Source organism: Bombina bombina, chromosome 5 (assembly GCF_027579735.1).
Source record: "Bombina bombina isolate aBomBom1 chromosome 5, aBomBom1.pri, whole genome shotgun sequence".
Classification (NCBI taxonomy): Eukaryota; Metazoa; Chordata; class Amphibia; order Anura; family Bombinatoridae; genus Bombina; species Bombina bombina.
This window is the reverse complement of record NC_069503.1, coordinates 692,860,286-692,870,798: the sequence shown is the minus strand read 5'-3', so window position 1 is coordinate 692,870,798 and position 10,513 is coordinate 692,860,286. Positions and strand designations below refer to the sequence as shown.

At 40.9% G+C, this 10,513-nt stretch overlaps 1 protein-coding gene across 9 annotated transcripts in view; it reads right to left on the bottom strand.

Annotated features, from left to right (window-relative positions):
- Nucleotides 1-835: 835 nt before the first annotated feature.
- The window catches only part of PRPF4B (pre-mRNA processing factor 4B), a 178,828-nt gene continuing 169,150 nt past the window's right edge, over nt 836-10,513 (bottom strand). For all 9 annotated transcript variants that reach the window (XM_053714686.1, XM_053714690.1, XM_053714689.1 and 6 more), the window contains one exon: nt 836-965. The gene's annotated coding sequence lies outside the window, so the exon portion shown is untranslated. The remainder of the gene's footprint in view (nt 966-10,513) is intronic.

Below are 10,513 nucleotides of genomic sequence, written 5' to 3'. Positions count from 1 at the left end.
CGAAAGGCAAAGAATGACTGGGGGATGAGGGGAGTGGGAGGAGTATTTAAGCCTTTGGCTGGGTTGTCTTTGCCTCCTCCTGGTGGCCAGGTTCTTATTTCCCAAAAGTAATGAATGCAGCTGTGGACTCTTTCCATTTAAGAAGAGAAATATGACTTATTTGATAACATAAAAATATATATACATACACACAAACACACATACATACAAATAAATAAAAGATCATGTTTTCCAATGTTGAGACTTGTTTTTAGATAATTTAAGTTGTGAGTGCTTTAAATGAGTGGTTCTCAAATACAGTACTAAATGGACAGGCCTGATTAGGTGTATTTAAAGGGACACTAAATGCAATTTTTGCTCTTTCATGATTCAGATAGAGCATGCAATTTTTAGCAGCTTTCTAACTTACTCCTACTATAAATTTTTCATTGTTCTCTTGCTATCTTTATTTAAAAAGCAGGAATGTGATGCATAGGAGCCGGTCCATTTTTGGTTGAGAACCTGGGTTATGCTTGCTTATTGGTGGGTAAATGTCAGCCTCCAATAAGCAAGCGCTATCCATGGTGCTGAACCTAAAATGGGCTGGCTGCCAAGATTTACATTCATGATTTTCAAATAAAGATAACAAGAGAACGAAGAAAAATTGATAACAGGAGTAAATTAGAAATTTGCTTAAAATTGCATACTCTATCTGAACCATGAAATAAAAATTGGGTTCAGTGACCCTTTAAGAACCAATGTTTATAACCTCACGTTTAGAACTATTTTAACATTGTAGGAATATCTACAAAAAGCATGTGTGTGTTATATTTAAAGAACAACAGGACACAATAAAAAATCTAAAATATACACTTTATTCATGTTGATCCATTCATGGCAATAGAGAACAGAGCGGTTAGAAACTTAATCGCTTTACACAAATCCAGTATTTTTCAGCAAGGATTCCAAATGATTTCATCTTAAGCCTACATAAAAAAAAAAAAAAAAAAAAAAAACAACAACCAATAAGTTTAAAATAAAAGGATAAATATAAATAATTTCCTAGAACATGAGGAAAAATAAGTTAATTAAAGGAGCAAAATTGTTAGATCCAGTCTTATCTGAGGCCCTTGAGAACTTATTGAATCTATTCAGGATGCAAAGGTCTAATTAATTTTAACTTTTTGCTTTAGAATATGATTACATAGCACTTTCCTCCAAATAACTGCTCAGCATAAAAAAACAGGGCTATGTAATATCTACACTCCATCCATGTAGGACAATAGAAATAGCTTGTTAGATAAAAAGATTACTTTATTGTAACATTCTTATATCTAATATTTTTATCACATAGAATTAATATCTTCATTGTCAAACATATTCACTCGAATTGTATCTGAAAATTTGGAAAACTGGTTCTCTCTAAATACAGACACAAAATAAAAACATAATTTATGCTTACCTGATAAATTTATTTCTCTTGTAGTGTATCCAGTCCACGGATCATCCATTACTTATGGAATATATTCTCCTTCCCAACAGGAAGTTGCAAGAGTCCACCCACAGCAAAGCTGCTATATAGCTCCTCCCCTAACTGCCATATTCAGTCATTCGACCGAAAACATGCAGAGAAAGGAAAAACCATAGGGTGCAGTGGTGATTGTAGTTCAAATGAAAAAATTACCTGCCTTAAAGTGACAGGGCGGGCCGTGGACTGGATACACTACAAGAGAAATAAATGTATCAGGTAAGCATAAAACATAATTTATGCTTACCTGATAAATTCCTTTCTTCTGTTGTGTGATCAGTCCACGGGTCATCATTACTTCTGGGATATAACTCCTCCCCAACAGGAAATGCAAGAGGATTCACCCAGCAGAGCTGCATATAGCTCCTCCCCTCTACGTCAGTCCCAGTCATTCGACCAAGAAACAACGAGAAAGGAGTAACCAAGGGTGAAGTGGTGACTGGAGTATAATTTAAAAGATATTTACCTGCCTTAAAACAGGGCGGGCCGTGGACTGATCACACAACAGAAGAAAGGAATTTATCAGGTAAGCATAAATTATGTTTTCTTCTGTTATGTGTGATCAGTCCACGGGTCATCATTACTTCTGGGATACCAATACCAAAGCAAAAGTACACGGATGACGGGAGGGATAGGCAGGCTCATTATACAGAAGGAACCACTGCCTGAAGAACCTTTCTCCCAAAAATAGCCTCCGAAGAAGCAAAAGTGTCAAATTTGTAAAATTTGGAAAAAGTATGAAGCGAAGACCAAGTTGCAGCCTTGCAAATCTGTTCAACAGAGGCCTCATTCTTAAAGGCCCAAGTGGAAGCCACCGCTCTAGTGGAGTGAGCTGTAATTCTTTCAGGAGGCTGCTGTCCCGCAGTCTCATAGGCTAAACGTATTATGCTACGAAGCCAAAAAGAGAGAGAGGTAGCAGAAGCTTTTTGACCTCTCCTCTGTCCAGAGTAAACGACAAACAAGGAAGAAGTTTGGCGAAAATCTTTAGTTGCCTGCAAGTAGAACTTGAGGGCACGAACTACATCCAGATTGTGTAAAAGACGTTCCTTCTTTGAAGAAGGATTTGGACACAAGGATGGGACAACAATCTCTTGATTGATGTTCCTGTTAGTGACTACCTTAGGTAAGAACCCAGGTTTAGTACGCAGAACTACCTTGTCTGAGTGAAAAATCAGATAAGGGGAATCACAATGTAAGGCTGATAACTCCGAGACTCTTCGAGCCGAGGAAATAGCCATTAAAAACAGAACTTTCCAAGATAACATTTTTATATCAATGGAATGAAGGGGTTCAAACGGAACACCCTGTAAAACGTTAAGAACTAAGTTTAAACTCCATGGTGGAGCAACAGCTTTAAACACAGGCTTGATCCTAGCTAAAGCCTGACAAAAGGACTGGACGTCTGGATTTTCTGACAGACGTCTGTGTAACAAGATGGACAGAGCTGAAATCTGTCCCTTTAATGAACTAGCTGATAAACCCTTTTCTAAACCTTCTTGTAGAAAAGACAATATCCTAGCGATCCTAACCTTACTCCAGGAGTAACCTTTGGATTCGCACCAGTATAGGTATTTCCGCCATATTTTATGGTAAATCCTTCTGGTAACAGGCTTCCTAGCCTGAATCAGGGTATCAATAACCGACTCAGAAAAACCACGTTTTGATAAAATCAAGCGTTCAATTTCCAAGCAGTCAGCTTCAGAGAAGTTAGATTTTGATGTTTGAATGGACCCTGTATCAGAAGGTCCTGTCTTAGAGGTAGAGACCAAGGCGGACAGGATGACATGTCCACTAGATCTGCATACCAAGTCCTGCGTGGCCAAGCAGGTGCTATTAGAATTACTGATGCTCTCTCCTGTTTGATTTTGGCAATCAATCGAGGAAGCAGCGGGAAGGGTGGAAACACATAAGCCATCCTGAAGTTCCAAGGTGCTGTCAAAGCATCTATCAGAACTGCTCCCGGATCCCTGGATCTGGACCCGTAGCGAGGAAGTTTGGCGTTCTGGCGAGACGCCATGAGATCTATCTCTGGTTTGCCCCAACGTCGAAGTATTTGGGCAAAGACCTCCGGATGAAGTTCCCACTCCCCCGGATGAAGAGTCTGGCGACTCAAGAAATCCGCCTCCCAGTTCTCCACTCCCGGGATGTGGATTGCTGACAGGTGGCAAGAGTGAGACTCTGCCCAGCGAATTATCTTTGATACTTCCATCATTGCTAGGGAGCTTCTTGTCCCTCCCTGATGGTTGATGTAAGCTACAGTCGTGATGTTGTCCGACTGAAACCTGATGAACCCCCGAGTTATTAACTGGGGCCAAGCCAGAAGGGCATTGAGAACTGCTCTCAATTCCAGAATGTTTATTGGAAGGAGACTCTCCTCCTGATTCCATAGTCCCTGAGCCTTCAGAAAATTCCAGACAGCGCCCCAACCTAGTAGGCTGGCGTCTGTTGTTACAATTGTCCAGTCTGGCCTGCTGAATGGCATCCCCCTGGACAGGTGTGGCCGATAAAGCCACCATAGAAGAGAATTTCTGGTCTCTTGATTCAGATTCAGAGTAGGGGACAAATCTGAGTAATCCCCATTCCACTGACTTAGCATGCATAATTGCAGCGGTCTGAGGTGTAGGCGTGCAAAAGGTACTATGTCCATTGCCGCTACCATTAAGCCGATCACCTCCATGCATTGAGCTACTGACGGGTGTTGAATGGAATGAAGGACGCGGCATGCATTTTGAAGTTTTGTTAACCTGTCTTCTGTCAGGTAAATCTTCATTTCTACAGAATCTATAAGAGTCCCCAAGAATGGAACTCTTGTGAGAGGAAAGAGAGAACTCTTCTTTTCGTTCACTTTCCATCCATGCGACCTTAGAAATGCCAGAACTAACTCTGTATGAGACTTGGCAGTTTGAAAGCTTGAAGCTTGTATTAGAATGTCGTCTAGGTACGGAGCTACCGAAATCCCTCGCGGTCTTAGTACCGCTAGAAGGGCACCCAGAACCTTTGTGAAGATTCTTGGAGCCGTAGCCAATCCGAATGGAAGAGCTACAAACTGGTAGTGCCTGTCTAAGAAGGCAAACCTTAGATACCGGTGATGATCTTTGTGGATCGGTATGTGAAGGTAAGCATCCTTTAAATCCACTGTGGTCATGTACTGACCCTCTTGGATCATGGGTAAGATTGTCCGAATAGTTTCCATTTTGAACGATGGAACTCTTAGGAATTTGTTTAGAGTCTTTAAATCTAAGATTGGCCTGAAAGTTCCCTCTTTTTGGGAACCACAAACAGGTTTGAGTAGAACCCTTGTCCTTGTTCCGACCACGGAACCGGATGGATCACTCCCATTGTTAACAGATCTTGTACGCAGCGTAGAAACGCTTCTTTCTTTATCTGGTTTGTTGACAACCTTGACAGATGAAATCTCCCTCTTGGGGGAGATACTTTGAAGTCTAGAAGGTATCCCTGAGATATGATCTCTAGTGCCCAGGGATCCTGAACATCTCTTGCCCAGGCCTGGGCGAAGAGAGAGAGTCTGCCCCCTACTAGATCCGGTCCCGGATCGGGGGCTCTCGGTTCATGCTGTCTTTGGGGCAGCAGCAGGTTTCCTGGCCTGCTTGCTTTTGTTCCAGGACTGGTTAGGCTTCCAGCCTTGCCTGTAACGAGCAACAGCTCCTTCCTGTTTTGGTGCAGTGGAGGTTGATGCTGCTCCTGTTTTGAAATTCCGAAAGGGACGAAAATTAGACTGTCTGGCCTTAGCTTTGGCCTTGTCTTGAGGTAGGGCGTGGCCCTTACCTCCCGTAATGTCAGCGATAATTTCTTTCAAACCGGGCCCGAATAAGGACTGCCCCTTGAAAGGTATATTAAGTAATTTGGACTTAGAAGTAACATCAGCTGACCAGGATTTTAGCCACAGTGCCCTGCGTGCCTGTATGGCGAATCCTGAGTTCTTAGCCGTAAGTTTGGTTAAATGTACTACGGCCTCCGAAATGAAAGAATTAGCTAGTTTAAGGACTCTAAGCCTGTCCGTAATGTCGTCTAGCGTAGAAGAACTAAGGTTCTCTTCAAGCGACTCAATCCAAAATGCTGCCGCAGCCGTAATCGGCGCGATACATGCAAGGGGTTGTAATATAAAACCTTGTTGAACAAACATTTTCTTAAGGTAACCCTCTAATTTTTTATCCATTGGATCTGAGAAAGCACAGCTATCCTCCACCGGGATAGTGGTACGCTTAGCTAAAGTAGAAACTGCTCCCTCCACCTTGGGGACCGTTTGCCATAAGTCCCGAGTGGTGGCGTCTATTGGAAACATCTTTCTAAATATTGGAGGGGGTGAGAACGGCACACCGGGTCTATCCCACTCCTTAGTAACAATTTCAGTTAGTCTCTTAGGTATAGGAAAAACGTCAGTACTCGCCGGTACCGCAAAGTATTTATCCAACCTACACAGTTTCTCTGGTATTGCAACAGTGTTACAATCGTTGAGAGCTGCTAAGACCTCCCCTAGTAGTACACGGAGGTTCTCCAATTTAAATTTAAAATTTGAAATATCTGAGTCCAATCTGTTTGGATCAGAACCGTCACCCACAGAATGAAGCTCTCCGTCCTCATGCTCTGCGAGCTGTGACGCAGTATCAGACATGGCCCTAGCATTGTCAGCGCACTCTGTTCTCACCCCAGAGTGATCACGCTTGCCTCTTAGTTCTGGTAATTTAGACAAAACTTCAGTCATAACAGTAGCCATATCTTGTAATGTTATCTGTAATGGCCGCCCAGATGTACTAGGCGCCAAAATATCACGCACCTCCCGGGCGGGAGATGCAGGTACTGTCGCGTGAGGCGAGTTAGTCGGCATAACTCTCCCCTCGCTGTTTGGTGAAATTTGTTCACATTGTACAGATTGACTTTTATTTAAAGTAGCATCAATACAGTTAGTACATAAATTTCTATTGGGCTCCACCTTGGCATTGGAACAAATGACACAGATATCTTCCTCTGAGTCAGACATGTTTAACACACTAGCAAAAAAAAACTTACAACTTGGTTATAATCTTTTTTAGCAAAAAAAGGCACTGTGCCTCAAAGAGGTACTAACGATTAAATGACAGTTGAAATAATGAACTGAAAAACAGTTATTGCATCAAATTTTAAAACAACACAACTTTTAGCAAAGGTTTGTTCCCATTAGTAAAAAACAACACTAATTAAATTTGTACATAAGAAAACAAAACAACGTTTTTTATACACAGTCACTATAAGAATTCTCACAGCTCTGCTGAGAGAATTTACCTCCCTTCAAAGAAGTTTGAAGACCCCTGAGATCTGTCAGAGATGAACCGGATCATGCAGGAAATATAAAAGTAGCTGACTGGAATTTTTTGATGCGTAGCAAAGAGCGCCAAAAACGGCCCCTTCCCTCTCCCACACAGCAGTGAAGAGAAACGAAACTGTCACAATTAAAGCAAAAAACTGCCAAGTGGAAAATAATGCCCAAACATTTATTCACACAGTACCTCAGCAATGTAAACGATTCTACATTCCAGCAAAAACGTTTAACATGAGAATAGTTATTAAAAAGGATTAGTGACCTTTAACACAGTAGTTCCGGTGAAATACCATCCCCAGAATACTGAAGTGTATACATACATGTCATTTTAACGGTATGGCAGGCTTTTCTCATCAATTCCATTCAGAAAATAAAAACTGCCACATACCTCAATGCAGATTCATCTGCCCGCTGTCCCCTGATCTGAAGCCTTTACCTTCCTCAGATGGTCGAGAACAGCAATATGATCTTAACGACTCCGGTTAAAATCATAGTAAAAAATCTCTGTCAGATTCTTCCTCAAACTCTGCCAGAGAAGTAATAACACGCTCCGGTGCTATTTTAAAATAACAAACTTTTGATTGAAGTCATAAAAACTAAGTATAATCACCATAGTCCTCTCACACATCCTATCTAGTCGTTGGGTGCAAGAGAATGACTGGGACTGACGTAGAGGGGAGGAGCTATATGCAGCTCTGCTGGGTGAATCCTCTTGCATTTCCTGTTGGGGAGGAGTTATATCCCAGAAGTAATGATGACCCGTGGACTGATCACACATAACAGAAGAAATTATGTTTTCTCTTGTTAAGTGTATCCAGTCCACGGATCATCCATTACTTATGGAATACCAATACCAAAGCTAAAGTACACGGATGATGGGAGGGACAAGGCAGGTACTTAAACGGAAGTTACCACTGCCTGTAAAAAAACCCTTTAAATCAAGTTAACAAGCAAATATATAAAACGTTACTGTGCCTTTAAGAGAAACAAATTTTGTCAAAATTTGAAAAACAGTGAAAAAAGGCAGTAAAACAAACGAAATTTTTACAGTACATGTAATAAGGTAACAGAGCATTGCACCCACTGCAAATGGATGATTAACCCCTTAATGCAAAAAACAGATCAAAAAAACGACAGACGTTTTTAAAAACAGACAGAACAAAACTGCCACAGCAGAGCTGTGGATTACCTTCCCTATAAACGATTTTGGAAGTCTTTTTAGCCCTTTAGAAATGTCCTGTAGTATTCATGGGACTGCTGAGGGAATCTGGATAATTCATTTTGTAATTTTAACTGCGCAAAAAAGTGCTAAATTAGGCCCCTCCCACTTATATTACAAAAGTGGGAAGCTTCAGTTAACTGTTTCTATGCAAAATTTAAGCCAGCCATGTGGAAAAAACTTAGGCCCCAATAAGTTTTATCACCAAACATATATTAAAAAACAATTAAACATGCCAGCAAACGTTTTAAAACACATTTTTACAAGAGTATGTATCTCTATTAATAAGCCTGATACCAGTCGCTTTTACTGCATTTAAGGCTATACCAACATTACAGTGTTATCACCAATGTACGTTAAAAAACGATTAAACATGCCAGCAAACGTTTTAAAACACATTTTTATAAGAGTATGTATCTCTATTAATAAGCCTGATACCAGTCGCTATAGCTGCATTTAAGGCTTTACTTACATTACTTCGGTATCAGCAGTATTTTCTTAGTCAATTCCATTCCTAGAAAAATATTTTACTGCACATACCTTATCTGCAGGAAAACCTGCACGCCATTCCCCCTCTGAAGTACCTCACTCCTCAGAATGTGTGAGAACAGCAAATGGATCTCAGTTACGTCTGCTAAGATCATAGAAAAACGCAGGCAGATTCTTCTTCCAAATACTGCCTGAGATAAACAGCACACTCCGGTGCCATTTAAAAATAACAAACTTTTGATTGAAGAATAAACTAAGTATAAATCACCACAGACTCTCGCGACCTCCTATCTATGTTGAGGCTTGCAAGAGAATGACTGAATATGGCAGTTAGGGGAGGAGCTATATAGCAGCTTTGCTGTGGGTGGACTCTTGCAACTTCCTGTTGGGAAGGAGAATATATTCCATAAGTAATGGATGATCCGTGGACTGGATACACTTAACAAGAGAAATTGAGTATGTTCTAATTCCATCGTACAGGAATGCCTCAATATTTGGGACAAACTTAGACACCAAGCTCTTATATCTCCCCACAGAGCACATCAATTGCGGGACTTCCAACTGGCCTACCTGAAACTTATCCTAACGGATGGGCACAACTAGGCATCCAACGGGTATCTGACCTCTGGTCTCAATCCCCCTCAGACAAATTCATTAAACTAGAACAACTGGAAAACCTGGCCACCATTCCCACATATCTCCATTTTGAATTCTTGTGTCTTAAAAGTTTTCTGACTACTTGGGGATTTACCCCCTCGTCACAAAGACCCCTTGGGAGTCCACTTGGCACAAGGGAGACAGACTCTGTAAACCGTTCACTATTATCTACTTAAAGGTACTTCAACACCTGAGCTGGCCCCTCACCACATAGATGGGAAACACTTTTGAACATCACTATTCCCTCTCAAACCTGGCAACACACTGACACTCACACAAAAAAACCTTACATTGTATTACGATCTATGAGACTTACTATAAAATCATCTCACACTGGTATTTTGTTCCCACTAGAATTGCTAGAATGTACCAGAATACTTCTCCATTATGTTGGAGAAACTGGTGTCACTCAGGAGACTTACTCCACACATGGTGGACGTGTCCCAGGATCATGCCTCTCTGGAATACGTGCTTCCTCACCCTATCCAAACTAGGTATTCAAGTCCAGAAATCTCCTGCCCTAGCCTTACTACATATAGGCACTTACAACTTGCCCAAACACCACAGCCTTCTCTGTATAAACAGTACCTCTTTTCGAGAATCAAAACTAACATAGCCAAAACATGGGAGAAAGAACTGACTATGATACTAAATACCATGGCCTATCTATACTCCAAGGAAAAAGGAGTCTTTTACTCCCTCAATAAAATTGGGCGGACTGGAAAGATAAATTCAACACTGTATGGTAGCCAGCTATTAGATAGGGTTCTTAACATCCATATCCACTTACTTGCTATCTCCTCTAGCCAATCATGCCCACCCACCGGTTCTCTTTATGTCTCCCCAATTACTCTTGCCCCTTCCCCCCTCTCCCTGCCTCTTCCCCCTTCAAACTATACCACTACCATTAAGTACATGAACTACACTATGTGCGCTTTAAGTTACATCTCTTTAAACTGGGATTCATGTATTACTTGTTACTTATTTTATATTAGACCATTTGACTAGGGCCTGCGTGCCCAAAACCCTTGCTACTGTATTGGGACGTGTGTGTCCCTATGTATCTCAAAACTTATTTTCTTTTTACTGTTAATATATTTGTTCACAGCAATAAAAAAATATTTAAATTAAAAAATAAAATAAAAAATTGAGTATGTTATCTAAGAACTATCTTGTTGCTAATCTGATATGAAAGCAAAATGAGGCAGTCAACAAAAGCAATATCCATCTTGTCTTACCAGAAGGTGTGATCATGTTAAAAAAAAGCCAGCTCACTACATTTTTCTAAACTTTTTTCAACATGACTGGACCTCTATCCTTTTTA